At 40.1% G+C, this 20,271-nt stretch overlaps 1 long non-coding RNA gene across 1 annotated transcript in view; it reads right to left on the bottom strand.

Moving 5' to 3' along the window:
- LOC141997597 (uncharacterized) overlaps positions 1-20,271 on the bottom strand; it is a 184,095-nt gene that overhangs the window by 147,264 nt on the left and 16,560 nt on the right. Inside the window, exon 2 of the long non-coding RNA XR_012641746.1 lies at positions 12,581-12,629. This is a non-coding gene — a long non-coding RNA (uncharacterized LOC141997597). The remainder of the gene's footprint in view (positions 1-12,580; positions 12,630-20,271) is intronic.

Below are 20,271 nucleotides of genomic sequence, written 5' to 3'. Positions count from 1 at the left end.
AGACTAAACATGTCCAGTTTGTTTCGATTTGCCTCCTAGGTTAGATTTTCTAACCCTATCATTTCTGTTGCTCTCCTCTGGACTTTCTCCAATTTGTCCCCACCTTTTCTGAAGCGTGGCACCCAGAAATGGCCATAGTCCTCCAGCTGAGGCCTCATCAGTGCCGAGTAGAGCAAGACAGTTACCTCCTGTGTCTTATGTACGACACTCCTGTTAATGCCCCCCCAAACGATATTAGCCTTTTTCACAACTGCATCACATCCCTGACTCATTCAATTTGTGACCCACTATAAACTCCAGGTCCTGGTCAGCAGTACTACCTCCTAGCCAGTTATTCAGGAAAGAGGAAGAGATTTCAGATACGACAGATCTACAGGTTAGCGGTGGGATTTGTCCCAGCGAATGAATCTAAGACAATACATTTATAATGAGATTAGCATTGCAGAAGTAAAAATCACTGTTGCGCAGTTAAGAACTTTAAAGGTTGCTTTGCCTGTTCCCCATAGGTTCTACTTCCAGTCACCACTTCTTTTTAGACCTTCAGTTTGTTTGCGTTGGTTGTCATGGAGAGATAGAATTACAAAGACTTACTGGAGAAAAGTCATTTCAGTGACCAACAGAGCAAAGATAAACAGAGCCCAGTAGGAAAATTAAATTCTTTTTCTTGCAATCCAAAGACAGAGAGACCGACTGCTATAGGATTTCTGAATTAATTTATCTGTGCACAATGTATTTACAACATCACGGTAACCCCACTCCTTATAAATTTGTTGCTGTTTTAAATTAAATGTTATGGTTAGACGGAGTGCAAACACATAACATTAACAAATTAATAAAGCACCCAGTGTACCAGGTGACATTTACCTAATAAAGTAGCTGTCTCCATTAAATTACACTGAGCAGAAGAAGAATGCAACTACGTGAGGAGGCTGGATGCATACATTGGAAAAGAAAAAGTGGGCCAATTTCTGGTTTTAGCTCTTCTGAAAGCACAATTGGGCCCAACATGTTTAACATGGAAGCCAGGCGAGGAGAACTTTTCCATAATGAGTACAGAGAAAGAGGATCTAGAGAATGCCCGGCAGCTGGACCTGGTTTTGGGAAGGAGCTACTGAGCCTGGTGAATTGTAGAATCTGGGAAATGGGGGCTTTGATTTGAGTTAACATTGAACTATTATTTCAATACCCCAGAACCCCAAGGAGGGGATGACTCAAAGGACAAATCTATATGCTACTATTGGGGACCCCAGGAGAGGGAAACTGAAGCAGCTGCAAGGTACGATACTGGATTAGGCTAGGGCCTGCTATGACAACCACCAGAGAATTCCCCTGGTCTAAAGCTGGGGGGAGGGACTACTGCACCAGTCTCTCCCAACCCCAAGCTAAGAAGCAGCAAAAGGGTGTGACACAGTGGTGCTTCTCTGCACCAGTCTTCCTTCCATGGGCGTAAGATGGAACAGTCAAGGGCTGCACCAACTCTCACCAGGCTGAGGCAGACCAACCCTCAGGATTGGGGATCTTTAACCCACACCCTCCCCTCTCTCCTGTGCAAACAAAGGCTGAGGCCCAATGTGTCTGAGATGCCTTTTCACCCCAGTAATTAAAAAATGACTTTGGCAATGCTCTAGGTAGTCTGGCTTTCTATTATATCTTGTAAATTAACATTATGTTGTTGTTTAAATCAAGGAACACTCTCTCCCACCTGAATTTCCTTTTTCACAACAGCAATAGAAACCTGGACTTCCCAAATCCAACTCTTCCCACAACATACTTTTGGATTTCCCATAAACCAGAATGAGAATAGGATGTTTGACACCTTTTGGATGTTAACAAAAACGGAGCTGCCCACATGGTGATAGGGCCCCATCCCACTGAAACCAATAGTAATTTGTCCTTTAACTCCAGTGGCAGTTGGATTGAGTGTTCAAAGTGCACCAGAAGTGTCTGGAAAGTGCTGTTTGTTTTCCATAATACTATCCTGTCTTACCATGGAAAAGTTCTGATGTGTCAGTTATTTGCTCTCTTTTTTAATCTTCCTTTTTGAGTCATTCATTTTCAATAGTTTAAAAGAAAACACGTTACATATTCCTAAAGATACCGTATGGAAAAACACATTTCCCCATTTCAAAGTGACATTCTGAAAGTGAGCAATATGCCCTGTGAGAACTAACAGGAACTTCCTACTCTTTTCAGTTATGAAAACATACTAATTATGGGTACCACTGAGCAAAATGCTGGGACTCTCTCATTTTTTAAGCTTGAAAACCATAGGGTCTGAGTTTGCTATCAGAATCAAGCTTTCATCCACTACTCGGGAGTTTTACACAGCTGTAACTCCATTGTCATCAGTGGATTTACTCCTGATTTATAACTGGGTGATATCCAAATTAGGCCCAGAAGGAATCTTGACACTTCAACCCTGGGAACCTTCTTCTACAGGCTTCAGTAGCAGCTCCTAACATGAAACCTAACATGAATAAAGAAACTAGTTACCTGATTGTGAGATGGGGAATCAGATGTATTGAATTCATATGGACTGCACTAAGCATGCTCAGAAAGAACTGGGGCATCCTCAGAGTCTAGGGGTAGGGCTTTCAAAGGTAAACTGGTCACACTTCCATCCTTTACCACATTTAAAGGGAAACAAATGTTTCTCGCATAAGCCTGATAAGAGCGTTGACGGTTATTTGCAGGCTCTTGACAGTCAGCACTCACTTTTGTCACTCTAATTCTATTCATAGCCTGTTTGTGGATACAGGTTAACCTTCTGGGATCTCTCCTTCACCTCTGTGCTGCATCATCAGCATTTGGTGCCTAAATACTATGGTTATGCATTACAGATGCAATAGATTACACAGATTAGCTTTATGTTTGTCTGTCACATGGTGTCTTTGGTTAGCAGGGTCATACTTTTATAGATTATAGACTGCATACAACCTCCTAATAAATACATTGTGGAAGGCCATTTGTTCATGAGTTTAAAAATTCTTCTTGGCAATAAACCTGTCTTGTTAGACTCAGTACTGTCCAAGCACCATAATTCCCTTTTCTTCAGTGCTCAGATAAATTTTCTTGGCACATAAATGAAATACTTAACATTTCTGTTGGACTTTGTGTATTCAGAAGTACTGTAGAGCAAAGCTGGGGAAACAGGAATTTTCTGTTTACTGGCAATTTTAAAATCATTTCAAGTAAAACCAAAAATGAACATTTTAAGTGAATCAAAGAGTCAAAAAAAAAAACATTTTAGGTCAAATTAAGAGTCTCATTTCCCTTTTGAATAATTTATAGTTCTGAATTTTTAAAATAAAATTAAAGAAAATTTTAAAGTGAAAAGTCATTTCAAACCAAAAATCAAAATCAAAACATTACAAAAATGTCTAAATGAAACATTTTGTGAATTCACATCAGTTTCACTGAATCGTTCATATTGAATAAACACACACAAAATTTGGAAAAATCAAAATGTTTCAGGGTCAACAAATCTTCACTTTTTGCTGAAAAACATCACCCAGCTCTACTGTACAGATAGACATTTATTAAATTCTCCCCACACTCCTAGCAGGTAAGTGAGTAAACAATATTCCAAATTTTTCTGATGTGAAAACTGATACCAAACGTTAAGTGACATGTCTAAGGCCACAAAGTGCATCAGTAGCAGAACTGAGATTAGAACTCAGGGCCTCCCAACTCCCCCCCCACACCCTTTTTTCATTCAGCTGCTTTTCAAATCAGTGGATGTGACAAAGCCCAAGAAAAGCCAATTTTTTTTTATCATACAGGAAATATGAGATGCAGATGAGATTGTATTTTGCAGTGCTGTTTTCCTGCCCATATAACTCTTGATTCCTATTTAGATCAGATTCTTTCAATGAGGTCTATTTGTGAATAAATACAATGAGAACCCAGCCAGGAGAGTACCAACTGCTGCACTTACGTTTAATAATGAACTATATCATCAATAATTTACAGGGCCAGCTCCTAAGTTGCTGTGAATTGATGCATCTCCATTTACTCCAATGGTGTATGATGATATACACCAGCTGACAATGTGGCCATCAAAGACAAACAACTGGATAAGTAGTAGTTTTAGCCTGTCTAATTGCATGGGAGTGGTAGGAATGAGGACACTCTAATCCCCTTTTGTCTGAGTCAACCTTTATGCAAACTGGCAAAAAGCAGGGTTCCATTTCCAGTCAACTTCATCATACTGCTAGATTTTGCAATCCTTCTGCAGCAGGTGAGTACAGAATATTTGAGGCAGGTAAAATATGCCTAAGAGCCATGAAAAAAAAGTTTCATACAGAGTGCAATACAAATGTTTTCTAGCTCTCTTGAGCTCTGAACACCAAGCAGTTTGGAAAGCCTGAACAGACCATGCTTTGACAGGCTTCTGATTTTCTCTTTGTGTGAGCTTTGACTCGCCAGCGTAACATACCCGGAGCTCATATTTAATTCAGAAACTTAGACGTAAACTCAAGAGAGTCATTTTTCTTCATAGAGTCACACAAGAAATAACCATGCCTCTTCCTCTCCCCCTCCACATTCAAGAGAAAACAAACCTGCCTACAGGTCAGATGCAAATCCAGGACAAGTTGCTGCAGCACATGTGAAAAGAGGGCAAAGCTACAGAGATTAATTCAAGTACAATGCGAGGCTTTTAAGGAACATGGCAAGAATTTTGGTGTTTCAACACATAGCGGTTAGTGCTGCTCTGCCAGCTACAAATTTACCGGCACTAAGTTTATTGCATCAGGCGCTGAAGTGTGTTCTTTAGGGCACTGGTTCAAACTGTTACTTTTGTAATCTACACATTACTCCACAAAGCGATCACATCACTTGCCCCCAAAGTGTTTAACACCTAATTCAGACTAATCCAACAAAGACAAAAAAATCAGGAATGAGAAAGTGCAGAGAAGATCTGGGCAAAGTTTTTGGGACCAGCACTTTATTCAGCAAAATATACAGTGTCTGTCAACCTGAAACTAGTCACAAATTTAACACAAATAGTTTTGGCCATTTCCAAACAGCCAGAGGAGGAGGAGGAGGAGGAGATAATGGTGCAGCTTTCTCCTCATCCTCTGCCCCAATAACCTTTAGCCCAGTAGGAGGGCACTCACCAGAGATATAAAAGACCCAGGTTCAAATCCTCACTCTGGAACAGACCTTTCGATTTCACCAAAAATTCACAACAGTTTCAGACTCAGTTCAACCCAAATCAAATTGTTTCTCCAATTTTTCAGAACTGCCAACACAAAAAGCACACACAAAAATCCAACAACAAGTAACCCCACCAAACAATTATTCACCTAGCTCTAGCACAGAGACATTGTGAGGAAAAGATCAGCCTGGGAACGGGGCCTAGGTCAGAAGTGACTAAAAGTCACTTCCACAAGCATTATATTCAGTCAGTAAAACGGGGGAGGGGGATACAGAGCAGTGGCAGGGGAGACAGAGACAGAGACAGAGAATGATTCTCTCTACAAAAGAAAACTAGGAAAGTTACAGAATACAATGCGGATGCACTAAGGACTGAAGACACTGAGCAGGAAAAGAGGAAATTTACAATAAAAGGGAGAAACTATAAGGGGTGAGTTTGTCTTGGCAGTAAAGAACTATAGGAGTAAAGGGCCAAATTGTGGTTGGTCCCTGTAGGCTGTGCTGGGAGAGAGGGAGTAAAGAGTACAGTCCCTCACCCACCCCATCCTCTCAACACAGGTAGGGCATAGTCACCTGAACACAAGCATCACTTTTGGTTAGCACATCTAAATGCCCTACGAGCGATGGGGAGGGGAGGGAGCAAGCAGGGCTGCAGCCCACCCTCATGCACATCCACCAGCTGAGCTCCAGCAGCAGAGGGGACCCTCTCTGAGAGTGACGCTTTGGCTACACTCTCTAGGAGAAGCATTGTGCACAATTGCTCCTGGAACTCTCCCTGGAGCAATGAGCTCCGCACTACCTCCAAAGCAGGGCTGTGGCTTAATGCTACCATTTAGCTCAGAAGGAAAGTGAAAAATAAATGATTAACTAAGGGATTTTTTTTAATGGTTTATAAAACTAGCTATATATAGTGTGGGTAAAAGGACTATGAAGGAACGTGTAGGACCCTGATGAAGGAGGTAAGAGTTCAGATAGCAGAAGGTAGGGGAACAACTGAAATATTCAACAATTGTTGCAGTCTTCAGCACACAGGTAGAGGAAGCAGCAGGAGACCTGGTGAGATAAATGCTAGAGTGGATCTGGGAATAGCAGGAATCAGAATGAAATAAGATACAAGTGAAAACCTACTTTGCTGATTTACAAACATTAAAATCAGTGGAGTCAGATGACAGGTTATTAAGGAATGGGATGAGGAGGATCACAACCATTTGTCATCAGTTACCTTTGAGAAGTTATGGAGAGCAGGTGAGGTAACAGAGTTGGAGAAGGATAAATTTAATATAAGCCCAGAGACCAGAGAGGAGAAAAGTATGATATGAGAAATCACAGGCCAATTATCCTAAAATTAATACGAGCTAAATAGTAAGAAGCATTTTGAAGAAAACAAACAGCATGTTCAGCACCCTGGTGCTTATCTTTATCTGATCCCTTACTTCTCTAGCTTCCACACCCCCTCCCCCACTCCCTTTTGCCTTCACATTAATTTTAAGATTCTGGTTCTCATTCTAAATCTTTCCATGCTACTGGCCCACCCCATCTGCAATCCCTAATAATTGAAGATGAACATATATTACACAACAAATTTAGCCAAATGATACCATCTGTTTCTGTTAATGAAATATTCAACAGCACATCAGTTTCCAAACATGATTTCATTATTCAAAAATTACACATTTTTAATTTGCCAATTTTTGTGCGTGGTTGTTCATAAACGGTTCTGTGTGAGTATTTTTATTTGCTAGATCAGTTGTGTTAATCAGAATTGGTCACATAAGTCACATTGTATTGTTTCTATTTCCTGATTGGATGAAAGTGCAAACAATTTGGGTGCAAATATTCACATGTGAAATACATTGTTGTTTCTACACATACTTGTACCTGCAACTTTGAAATACTCTTTCCATGAATGTTCATGCCAGTAAAAGGTGATTGTACTAATGTTCACAGGGAGCAAATGCAAAAGGGATGCAAGCATGGCTAAGCAAATTCAGTGAAACATTTGTGCAAATACTCATGGATTTTTTTCCCCCCAGCATTTACCCAGCTCTATCATCATCCCTTATCTTTCCTCCTCTCTGCTCTGAAACCAGTTTTCTTCCAGCATTTTCTTTCCCGAGCTGTTTCTTTCTATGTTGGTTTTCTTTTTTCCCCCCCTTTGCCCATAAACAGTTTCCACTTTCAATTCATTCCTCTAATTTATTTTTTCTTGACAATCGTTTAGCCAAAACTTTTTGTTCCTTACCCTACTCTTACTTATAGCTTAATCTTTTCCTTAGAATGTTTGTTCAAGATTGAAAAGAAAAAAGACCAAAAACTTTTTTATTGTAACATTTTAAAATAATATTTATAAAATATGTTGACCAAATCCTCTCTAAAATGTAACCCCAACAATACATAATAGAGAGCAGGGGTTATTAAAAAGCAAAATCATGTCAACACAACAACTTTTTAAAATGTAATCTACCACATTTATTAAACAGGCGAGTATAATGGATATACAGTAACATACCTAGACTTCCATAAGGAATTCAACATGGTTGTACATGAGTTCCTCAGACTGAAATTAAAATGAGATATGAGAGAGGGAGAGAATACACTATCTGAAAACAAACCGCGTAGTTGTTAAATGGTACTATGTAGATCTGTAGAGAGGTATTGAGCAGAGTTCTCTAAGAGTCAGTGGTGGGTCCAAAATTATTTAATCCCTTATCTATAGGAAAAAATGAGAGAGTACATTGAGAAAATCTGCCCACTGTGCAAGGTAGGAAGAGTAGCTAGCAACATACTGTAGGAGGCAGACTTAAAATACAGCAAAATAGAGAAAAATTGGAGAAAGGAGCAGAAAAAGTCCCGTGTCAGGACTTGGTTTACTTGACTTGTCTTATTTAGACTAAGTATTTCAGAGGAGAAAATGTGTCTTACGTAGGCTTGTTAGTCTACAGGTAAAATTCACACTATATAAATATTTACTAACAGAAAAAAACAACTAAAATGGAGTTTAGTCCAGATGAGATTTGATCCAGATCAATGCAGAGGTAGTTCACACTAATGAAAGAATCCAGCATGCATATGTATTAAATGAGGGAGGATGCTGGTCAGAAACACTACCACCTTAAGAGAGGTATGGATAGAATAGCAGGCAATAAATTGAACACAGACATTTATTATAATACTGCCGCACAACACAAAATGTGACCCTAGAATGCATAAACACAGGCATTTGTACCTAGAAGCAGGGGGTTCTTTATTCTGTTATGCAACATTAGTGGGTTGCAGCTGGAGTACAGCCTTCAGTTTGGACACCCTACTATAAAAATGTCAATACATTGAAAACAATCCAGTAAAGGACACCCAGAAATGATAAAATACAACATGGGAAGTTAACAGAACAGAATTTGTACCGCCAGGAAAAAGAGAACTAAGAAAAAAGGAGGCCACATTATGCAGTCCTCAAATCAAGCAAAATCCCCGTTGGCAAAGGGGTTTGCTCAGTTAAGGAGCAGAGAAGTTGGTTCAGTGTCAGTGCAGAGACCAGAAGTACTAATGGTCTAAACTGAAGAAAGGAAACCTTTAGGATAAGTGCTATGACGAGGCTCTTCATAAACAGTGAAGTCAATTAGACAAGGGAAGAAGCTGCTAAGAGAGGCTGTGGAATAAGCATCACTGGAGATATTTTCGTTGTGATGGGCAAACCCTCAAAAGTTCAGTTCAGATAAGCCATTAAGACCAAATGCTTATCCAAATCTCTTCACAGTCAGATTTCATTTCTCCCTGTCTACTTTTCTACCTTCAACCTTTCTTCCTCCCTCCTTTCATTCCTAGCCCCACAGCACCCTTCTGCAGAATTGAAGACATGCTGAGACTCAAAAGACAAATTTCAGATCAAGTAGAAAGCCTTTCGGGATTGAGGATAAGAGGTGTATTTATCAGATTATTTTCAACTCTAAAAATGGATTCAGGTACATACAGGCTAATACTCTGTTGGCTATTAGGTTACAACACCTGCACCTATCTAGCTTGTGTTGTAAACTCACTACATCTTCCTAGAATTAACCTGGGGAAGAGATCTTCAACTAACCCGTTAGCAAAATTCACTGAGCCAAAGCAAATTCCTCAAGTAAAGCATCCACTCTCCACCAATTGAGAAGCAGAGATTTTGCCCAGATACCGTTTTTTCTCTAGGGTAGCAGAGATTGCTGTGAGCCAAGACACCCTTTTAAAACGTTGCTGTTAAGCTTTACAATCTGACAAAGAAAGTGATTCTTGAGTTGTAAAGCTCATCACATTCTCCTATTAAATAGTGAGAAATGTCCTACATACCCACCTCCTTTGCACTATAGCCCTTTGTGGTATTGGAAATAATGAAAACAAACACAGCTCATATTTTCATTGGTTCTGAACTTTTCATTTTGTAGTAATTTTTTTTAACAAGATGTAAACACAACGAAATATCATTCATTTAGGGCATAGATTCTAACTCTTAAATAAAATTGGAGAATCATGACAAACACTGGACAAGTTTTTGAAACTGTTTATTAAGGCAATGTTATGGTAAATGTTAATGTACTACAATGTATATTACTTATTCAGGATCAGTTTAATATACAAAGAACCTGGCTAAAGATTCTGGCTTGCTGGCTGAGGAGCCCTCGTCCTCTGAGGACACTCAAAAGGGTGGCCAAACTCCTAAATATCTATTGTCTTTTTGGTGCTTTTCTTGTGTACAGAATTGGTATGAAAACTTTTCAGTTACAAGAACATTCCAGATTTTACTATACCACCAAGAACATTCCATATTTTATTACTATTTCATAGGCAGAAGTGACATTTTCCCCAGTAATGTGTAATAAAGAGTCTAGCTGCTAACAATAAAAAATTAATTAGTCATTCTGTTTAAAACATAGATCTTTTACTGGAGCATTGAGAAAGCAGATCAGGAGATCTCTAGACATCTGGCATTTTGTAATATGATGAATTTCTTTAACACTTTCCTCCTAAAACCATCCAATTCTTGGACACTACCACCACATGTGCAAGTATGTTCCCCTCTCCTCTCAACCCCACTAATAGAGCACCCCCCTAGTAGCAAATATATGATGGATCTTAACTGGAGTCAAATGCAATCTGTACAATAAATTAACAAAAAAAAAAATTATGAGCTACACAAATTGAAGATGAACTTCCCCCTTCCCATAACCAGACCCACTCATTCAGATCTTTTTTCCTCCCCAAATCTCTCCCCCATCATTTCACCTGGATTATTTTCTTGTCAACATCTTTTTCGAACAAAATTTTTATTTATATATAATCTTAGAAATTAAGCCTTTTGTTCCAGCTGGCTCTTGGGTAAGGACAATACCATAGGCTTACAGAACTCATATAAAGTTAGTTATTAGATGTGTTTTTAATGTATGGTTCCTGTTTACTGTTCTCTGTAGAGATGCCTGGTTTGGAATCAGCTGTGTGATTAGCTAGTTGAATGAAAGAATATATCCAGCTAGGTCATATATTTGCCTTTGTGCAGTTCACTCAAATTGCCAGACAGATTTTCCATTGTATCTACCTCTGTATGTGTGGTCAGGTCATCTAGCAGTCTCTGGACAGAGAGGGAGTAAGAGGCAGGAATGAATATGGTCTTTAACTTCAGCATTAATCTCCCTTCTTTTCGAATATCCAACTATTTTTCTAAAACCAGAAAAGTACTGACAAATCCAGAATAGTTTACATAATATTCAAAGAGTGTAAAATAACCACCTTCCACCACAATGACTTTTTATTTTCAAAATTAAAACAGATGCCATTTAAAAAAAATTTAAAGAACAAAACCACAAATAAATCTTCAGGTCTGATCACCCTCCCGGTTACACTGGTTTAACAGTGCAGTCAATGGAATTATACTGGTGCAAAGCCTGTAACAGAGTGAAGAATCAGGCCCTTTATTTCAAAGAGAAAAGAAGAGGGTGGGGAGGACTTTCCATGTTATATAAAGGGAATGTCTGCTTTGCTAATGAAAGGTGTGAGCTGTAGAACGAATGCCCTTCAGATAAAACGTATGATGAGTCTTCCTGGAATGCCCCACCCTGGTGTTATACTGTCAGAAAACTGAATGGCAAGTGAGAGCATGCATGATATAGTCTTTTTCATTCATGTGAAACACCATCAAGGTAACTTTATGAGCCAAGTAGTACTCTGGTAGCCCCACTGAAGCAGAAAATATAGCTACTCATGCACAAGAAAAAAAAACTTCATTGTGAAATAGCTCAGGTTACCACACACCTGACATAACTGACAACCAAAAAAGCAAGGAAAAGAAAGTTAAGCTAACAGTACATATCCTCTACTACTTCACTCACAGGCGTGCACCTTACTTCAGCTACTGACCACCACTCACCACAAGCTTGACTCTTCCCCCCCAGGAATGCTAGCCCACACGCCTCATATTTTGCAATACGTGTCACTTTACAGAGAGCGCTGTCTGTCAGACCAGAGTAAAATAAAAGGTAGTGAAGTATTCACAGGAAAATAGCATGCCTCACTTTCGTGGCATCTGAATGTATAAGAAACTTTTTCATAATTTTGAGGCTCTGAGGACCATGCTAAATGAATTGTGTGTGAACACGGTGTGAAATTTCACTCCCCACCCCACTCTAAAAAAACATTTTGCCAATTTTGACCAGCCCTAATTAAAATGTACATATTCTGAGTTTCTCGTATTTAGGGGCTTAAGTGGAGGGTGTCTTTTAATTATATTTTATTAATATTTTAAAGACAACATTTTTATCTGTACTTGAACATTCTTACTGAAATCATGTTTGTGAATCTAATACCATCTATATTTACAGCACATTTCTCTCATACACCAATATTCAGATGTAAGCTAATAAGAGTGTACACACACACACAGTTGCTTGGATTTACCTAAATTGGTTTAAAATAATACTGTTAAATTGGTGTGACTTCTGTGTTTAAAGAAGGCCTTGTGTTAATGCATTCAGTTATCTCAAAGATGACATACTTTGATGTCTCCCCCCAAAAGTTTAACTTCTCATCCACAAGTGTGTCTGCGGTGACCACATCTATTTAGTACCAGTAGCACCTGTCATGGACTTAATCTCATCAAGTACTTTTATAGAGTTAAAATTTAACCAAGCTTCTGCTATCAACAGCAGCAAAGATCCATAAGATTCTGTATTTCTCTCTTACAGTCAGATAAACAAACGGCTTAGTCAATAAAAAGAAAAGTCCAGTTTATAGTTCTTAGCAGAACTGTTAAGTAGTTGTGGATTTAACAGCTTGCAGGATCAGCTAGTACAGTACTTAAAAGAGAGACCACAAAAAGCCTCATTTTCCTAATCCACCATCACTTTTACCACTTGCATTTAAAAGTAATACCACTTCCGTGCAGTATTTGGAAACTTACCAAGTGTCAATCCATTCACCTTTCTGTACTTTTCATTGTCTGTTTCCTTCTGAAAAAAAAAAATCAATAAAAATTAGTCACCAAAAAAAGCAATACGGCTTCATGTTATTTCCTGAAAGGTCAGCAATGAGACTTTGGACAGTCCAGCATTTTTATTTTGTATTCTATCACTTTTTATTTCTCCTCTTTTATTCTCTGGCAGGTGCCGGGGGCTCTAGTCAGTGCTCAGGCACAACTAGGACCACTGTATGGTTAGCTCTGGAGTTCACCAGGCCTGGGGATGGTCCCCAGGGTCTTATCCACAGAAGTAAATTCTGTCCTCCCTGCTTGTGAGTGCCTCTCTTTACACATGCAGTGTCATTTACAGGCACAAATCACGTCAACACGAAGCGAATGATTCACATATACAAGTTTCCCTATTTGCACACACTAAGACCTGTTTGTTTCAGGCCAATGGAGGACTCTGCATGTGCTCAGAAGCACTTAAATACTGTTCATGCCATTATTTATTGTTATTCCCCTATGAGAATCTACACAGAACAATTTAGGTACCACAGTGCCTAGCACAATGGGATCCTGGTCCCTCACTGGGGCTCCTAAATACTACAGTAATACAAATAATATTAGTAACCATAGCGCTTTCCCTTTGCTTCTATTCTTTCAGCACTTTGCGTTTTTCATTCTTACAAATGAGGAAACCCACCCTATTCCACTGTGATGCTATATAGTGACATCATACCATAGGGTTGTACATGGTGACCTCGCTTATGATACTGCATCAAGTCACCATCATTCCCTATATGTCACCTTATGCATGGTGACACCAATGCATTTCTTGAGCATAGTGACAAAATGAACAGAGAACAAAGAATGACATTTCCTTTATTTTATTTACCATTCTTTTAACCAGGTAATCTCCAGCTCAGACTACTAGCATCCACCCCTCTCCCCCACACACACCTCCCCCCCAAAAAATCACCATTCTCCTGCCTTATTCCTAGCAGCATATATCTCAGTTCCCAGCCATCTTTACCTTTGAGTTAGTCATCCTTTATTCTTCCTTTAGTAAAGCTCACCACACATCCACAAAAGTCCTAATTAACAGTTAATCTGTGGAACTCATTGCCAGCGGATGTTGTGATAGTCAAAAGTATAACTAGGTTAAAAAAAAAAAAAACTAGTAAAATGCAAGGAGGATACATCCAGCAATGGCTATTAGCCAAGATGGCCAGGGATGCAACCCCATTGTCAGGGTGACCCTAAACCTCTGACTGCCAGACGGGGAAGAGCAGGGTGGATCTCTCCAACGGCCCTGCTCTGTACGCTCCTGCTGAAGTTCTGGTATGGGCCACCATTGGAGACAGGATACTGGGCCAGATGAACCATTGGTCTGACCCAGCATTGCAGTTCTTATGTTCTAATACACAAAAGTACACAGCAGACATGACTGTACAGTGGCTGGCTTTTTGTTTACTGCCCCCATGATTTAAAGAAAGCTGGTGCGTTTTAGGATTCAGCTCTCTGAATAAGCTTACCCCACCAAGAAATCATTCTGACAGCTGTATGATCAGGTCTCCCAGATCTAGAATAGAGACCATAGTCCTCAAGGTTATGGCATTCTACGTGTTATGACCACAGTCTTTAATGGCACTGAAGATCCTCTAGCCACAAACAGCATTACATCTTAATCTCTCCAGCCCCTCACAGCAGGGAACCCCCTATACCAGCAGACTAGCATCAGGTGGGGGAGCCTTTAAAAGCTGCTTCGCAGTTGCGTGCCAGCTACTGCCAAGCTCCTTCCCTCACTTTCACAAAATTTAACAGGGACAAGAGCCAGAGACTCTATGGAGTCCACTAAGGCCTTTGGCCCAGATCCTCAACAGGTGTTTAGGCACCTAACTCCCATTGAAACCAACCTACTTTATGTGAAAAGTGCTCAGATGGGCAACAGTACAAATCCCTAGGAAACACAATGTATAAGCACAACATGCCTCCCTGGTGTAAGGAGTTCCATACTGCTAGCGCAAGTGATGTGTCTGAAATAAAAGCTACAGATATAAATAAATCAGCAATTCTGGGGGGAAATTTTAAAGGCACAAAGGGCAGCTAGGCACCTAGATCCCATTTGCTTTCAACTCTATTCCTTACCGAAATGTAGCATATTTCAAGTATATACCGACAGGCTTGCAATGTACTAGCATGTTAATTCTTTGCTCTTATGGAAAAAGTTTGATTCAGGATTCATAACAGAATGTACTCAAAAGCAACAAATCCAAGGATGCAAGAAAGATACACAAGCTGCTTATGAAAATCATTTTATTGTGAAAAGCGTTAAAGGCATCTTTAAATTGCTCCTTCCTGGCAGGGTGCACTAGTAATTTGCTTCCATCTACCACATTTCAGGTCAGGCTACTGTAATTTTTGCGATCACTTTTTAAACATTTTTTTTTTATTTAAATGGTGTCTCACACTTTGTTTTGAATTCTGTGTGCACCCTATAAGTGGCTGTCCGGATCCTTTTCCAACTTGGCTTCTGCAGCAAAGTGTGGAACATACAGTATTTAACTTCATGAGACTGCAATTATTAAAGGACCACTGCCACACGCTGGCAAACTCTGAAATATATGTTCTCCTGAAGCCTTACTAACCTCTATTTCTTTGCCCCTCTTTACTGCTTACCAAAGTATTTGTGTGGAAACAGAAGGTCTCTGTTTTCAAAGCTGATTTCTCTTTCTGCCTGATTCATTCAGCGATGTTGTACTAGCCCGTTTGTGACATCAGCATTCATCATCCCAAAAGCAGCTGTAGTGTCACTAAAACGAGAGTGACTAAGTCAGGCAAAAAGAAGGCTGGTTATGTAAAACCAAACCTAAATGGTTATACCATGAATATCTTCATAATAAGTCAGCAGTGAGTGGAAAAATAATACAGAACAACTGTGAATTTAATGGGATTTGGATGTTATAAAGATCCACTGGTGTGCAGCTGTGGTTCTTCAATGACTCATTAGCTTCTGAAAAAGTTCCCTTGCCATTTCATGAGGACAGTAACAGTTCAGGGATAGTTAGCTACAGAAACCTCCTCAAGGAGCTTCACTTTGTCTCAGTGGTACCCTTTCTGATTAGGTGATTAAACGCGTCTTGAAGAAATAGCTGCAGTCTCACCTTTGTTAGTATGAGAAATGTCATCTGACTAACTCCAGCTTGGATTTACACCACTCGGACGTTGGAGCAGAGCACCCTCTGTGTTCTCTGTCATCAGTGACACTCTGGCATAAAATTTCTTATCTAAAGAGAAAGGTCTCCTCTCAGTCATTCTGTTCTCCTACTAGAGTCTGAATGACCAGTGATATCAAGGTTCAAGCCATAGATGTGAAAGGTGAATTTTGGTATGAGTTTTAACAGCTTTTGGGCAGATTTTTACACTCATGGTTTATATAATTTGTTTTACTTGATTACAGGACCTCAAGGGTCCTACTTCAATGGCATTACTTTGCTTTTCTATCTTTCCCTGCTACCTACTAGCTCCCCCCAGTCCTCCCCCCACACACACCCCACTTTTTTTTTTAAGTGTAAATACTCATTAGCCTTTGTCTTGATTACACACTTCCCCAGAGCTATCTTTTGGGTTTCCTACATGCTGCAGTAAGGGCCTGATCCAAAGCTAATTGATGTCAATGGGGAGGCTAGTGACCTGGATCAGGTTTTAGCTATGCTTGTTTGGCACCTACTTTTGAACAGTATTAAATTCATTTTTAGTTTTTTTGAGGTAACCAAGAATAATTTCATTCTCAGATCTAGGTTTGAAGTAGCCATCATTCTTTATCATGTTTGGGTCCTGTTTAGGTCAGAAGTCAAAAACACTTCATCAACTCCAGGCTCTATCTTATTGTGAAACACCAACCCTATAAATGGGGGTGAGGGGTTAAATACTGATGAAAAAGCAGCGTGGAAGATTGCTTCCCCAAATCCTCTAAAATCTGCCACTGATCTCAAAGTTTTAGTTAGTGGTATAATTAGCATCTCTTCTACTACCACCATGTATTTAAGAATGTTAATAACAGATGACAAATGGTGCAAAAGTGTCAGAATTTTTAAATGAATTAATTTCAGCTGTTCATGATCACTTTGTCTTCACTGTCTGCAAATACAGTAAAATAGTTTACGAACAGGAACGTTCACCAAGACAGCTAATTACAAGCAGGAAATGAAAAATACGTGGAAAATAATTTTTTATAAATTTATAGTCAGGAGTGCTGGCACCAGAAACCTGGTTGTGAGAGTTGTGCTCATCCAATCAGGTAAAAGAATCAGACCATGGGTCCTGGATACCTAAGCAAAACAGTTCAACTCTTTGAAATTCAAACATCCACAATGAAGTGCTTCCAAATAAGCTACAGCCCAAAACTTTATATAGTGCATAATTCTGAACAAATGAATTAGAGAAAACAGGGATCTGTTTGAGGACGACTTACAAATAATTCATTTGGTTCCACCTCATCTCAGTTACGTTCTCTGCAGTAGGGTTGGAACAAAACCATAATTGTGCCCAAGAGGGCTCGTAAACCTACAAATGCTGCTGCTGTTGTAGGAGTACCTGAACACATTAGGTTTTTTCCAGCATATTCCTCCCCCTCTGCATCCATTTCTCTAGTTTTCTGTTTAGTGCAATATGGCCTTTTCTGACTAACCCTCTTAAGGCTTGCTTGTTCTTGTTCCTGGTTCATCTGCAAACCCATGAAATAATGTCCACAAAGTCAGAGTCCTCCTGTTCACAAAAGATGTCACTTTCAAAGCAAAAGGAAATTGCTGCCCGCCTCTGGTTGTTCTTGGAGACTGAAGAATGCTTTATTTATAAACCCTGCAGATATATCTCAACATTTATCATCCCTGAATATTATCTGAAACCATAGGATTTGAGTGCCTTTAGGCACTGATTTTCTCATGGGTAACACATTCACCTAAATAAGAAATGCAACATATTTAGAAAGTTGCAAATCTAGACTCAGTGGACTGATTCTTTGCCACCTGGCACTTTGTGGAGACATTACACCTGTGCAAAGTGGGTCCAAAGTGCTACCATATCAGAATGATTGGATTCTACGTGCACTGTGCGGAGGCGAGAAGGAAGGATGGTGAGAGCGTTAGGGAAAAAGCTTAGGACTTGGGAGGCAAGGGTGCAATTTCCTACTCAATGGCCAGCTTCCTGTGTGACTTTGGGCAAGCCACAGTCTTGGTGCCTCAATTCCCTGTCTGTATAAGGGGAATAACAGCACTACCTTACCCCAGAGGGTGTTGTGAGGATAACTACACTTATGATTGTGAAGTGCTCAGATACTATGGTGACGAAGGCCTATGAGCGTAAGTTGCTACACGAGCTGCAAGACAGTGGAAAACTGGGGCCTCAAAAATATTGTGTTTTGCATCTGTGCTTATTTTAAAAGCTGCTGTTAAAAAGGATCCTGTAGTACCTGGCAAATTACAAGCTTGCATTTTTATTCAAGGAGTCAGAACACCAAAGATCCACTCCTCAATAGAGGCCCTCTCATGAGCTTGTGTCTTGCTGGGTTTGTTGGTAAGTCTCCCTGGGTTCAAGCCAGGACATGGTGTATCATGGATGGGGAAGTGCCTGCCAAAGCTAGAAGGAGCAGGGTTTTTACTATTAATCTCTAAAGCCTTGTGATGGAGCGTTCCTTGCAGCTGAGAACCTGGTGCTTGTGCTGTCATTCCAAGCTCTCCTTTCATTTGTGTTTTTCACCCAATATTTACAGCAACTCGCCCTCCACAGTTCTTCCCTGAACACAACCCATCAAGTCACTGCTCGTGCGCTCTTTGGGCAGGACTTTTAGGCCAGAGCTCCACTAGAAACACACGGATAGCACAGTGTCAGTCAGGGCTACGACTTTCTCCAACATTTCTCCACTGGCAAAAGCCTATCATAGGTGCAGTTATACTGGCATAAAAGTGCTTTTGGCAGCATAGGTTATTTCACTTGCCGGAATGGTAGAAGCTATACCCCCAGAAGCACTTTTTTGCCAGTCTAAGCTGCATACACAAGGATGGTATTGGTGATGTAGCTACAGTAGTGAAACTTAAATATAGACAAGGCCTAAGAACTTCAGCTCCCACTAGGAGTTGGTAGAAATCAATGGAATTTGTGCTCCTAAATCTTGTAAGCATTTCTGAAAGTCCCTCCTAGAAGCATTATAGAAATTACATTTCTCTCTCTGCCACATTTATAAAAGCCATCAAGCAATTCCTCGCTGAAGATTAAAAAAAAAATCAAAAAGGGAAATATGGTAATTTGTGGGAAGAGTAGGACAGGTTCCTTTTTTCTTCTGTGTCAGGCTGAAATCCTACAGTGCACAGCCTGCTGTATGTTTTGTTAAATCCAGTTTTACTTTTATTGTAACTTCTGGAAAATTGCAGACCTCTTATACTAAGCAGCTACTATTTTGAGAAGCTTAAAATTATTTTTGAAAGGATTTTACGAGATGATATTATCTTTTTTCCATGTCAATGGCACAGCCGCTCTTTACGGAGGTTGGTGTATGCACCAATGAGTTCTTCGATGGCTGCCGAGTCCAACGCGCAAGTGACAGTCTCATCCGCAGGGAGGGCACAACAACGCACTAGCAATGCTCTGAATCCAAGCAGCAGAGACTGTCCTCCTCGGACGCCAGCCATCACAAAGCTCGATCCAGTCCGCCTCGCAATGCCTTGCTCCATCTACAAGCGGACTCCGCCAACCAGAGCAGCATTCTGTACTCCTTTCCCAAGCATCCACAGAGATTCTAAACAGGATACTAAGTCATCCTTGCAAGCATCCCAAAACCTGCGCAGCAGTCTGCCTCTTTCTAGACCATTCATGAGCTTCAGAGTACAGCAAACTCTTAGGGATCCTGTAATCTGGCATTCGCTTGACATGTCCAAGCCACCTGAGTCTCTTATTAATCAACGTTCCCATGAAACACATACTAGCACAATTTAAACATTTCCACATTTGTCACCCTGTCTTGCCATCTTATTGGAAGAATTTTACACAAGCATCGGCTATGAAAGCAGTTTAGTCTTTTGATATGTTTGATGCAAGTGGTTCATGTTTCTGAACCATATAGAAAAAAGAGTGGATAAAAATCACATCTCATAAATACGGATTTTCACTTTAGTTGACAATTTATTATTGTTCCAGGCTCTGTCTTGCAAAAGAGCCAAGTTCCTGGCTGCTTTACTGACTGTACTTGCTAGTTCAGCATCAAGATCTACGTTGCTGATAACAGAGCCAAGGTAGAAAAATTGGTCAACAACATCCAGTTGAATACTCTAAGGTGATATCTGGAATTGGTTCCGAAGAGCCTTGGTGCATGGTAACAGTCTTCAAGCTTATTGCTAGCCCAAAGATTTTGCATGAATCAGAACTGGCTAATATGTTGTAGGGCATCAAGACAGTGAGCCACAAGGGCCACAGCATCCGCAAACAGATCCCTTATGATGATCTCCTTCACCTTTGTCTTAGCTCTGAACCTTGCAATGTGAAGCAAACCACCATGATGTCTAGTGCTAAGATAGACACCATCTTGAACATCACAGAACACATATCGAAGCAGGAATGAGAAATTTTAAACAATGTAGGATCCAGTACACAACCCTGCCTCACTCTATTGCTGATGTTAAAGGAATCAGAGACTCTTG

This window comes from Natator depressus, chromosome 1, assembly GCF_965152275.1.
Source record: "Natator depressus isolate rNatDep1 chromosome 1, rNatDep2.hap1, whole genome shotgun sequence".
In the NCBI taxonomy this organism is placed as follows: Eukaryota; Metazoa; Chordata; order Testudines; family Cheloniidae; genus Natator; species Natator depressus.
Note: the sequence above shows the minus strand (reverse complement) of the source record. Positions and strands in the feature narration are given on the sequence as shown.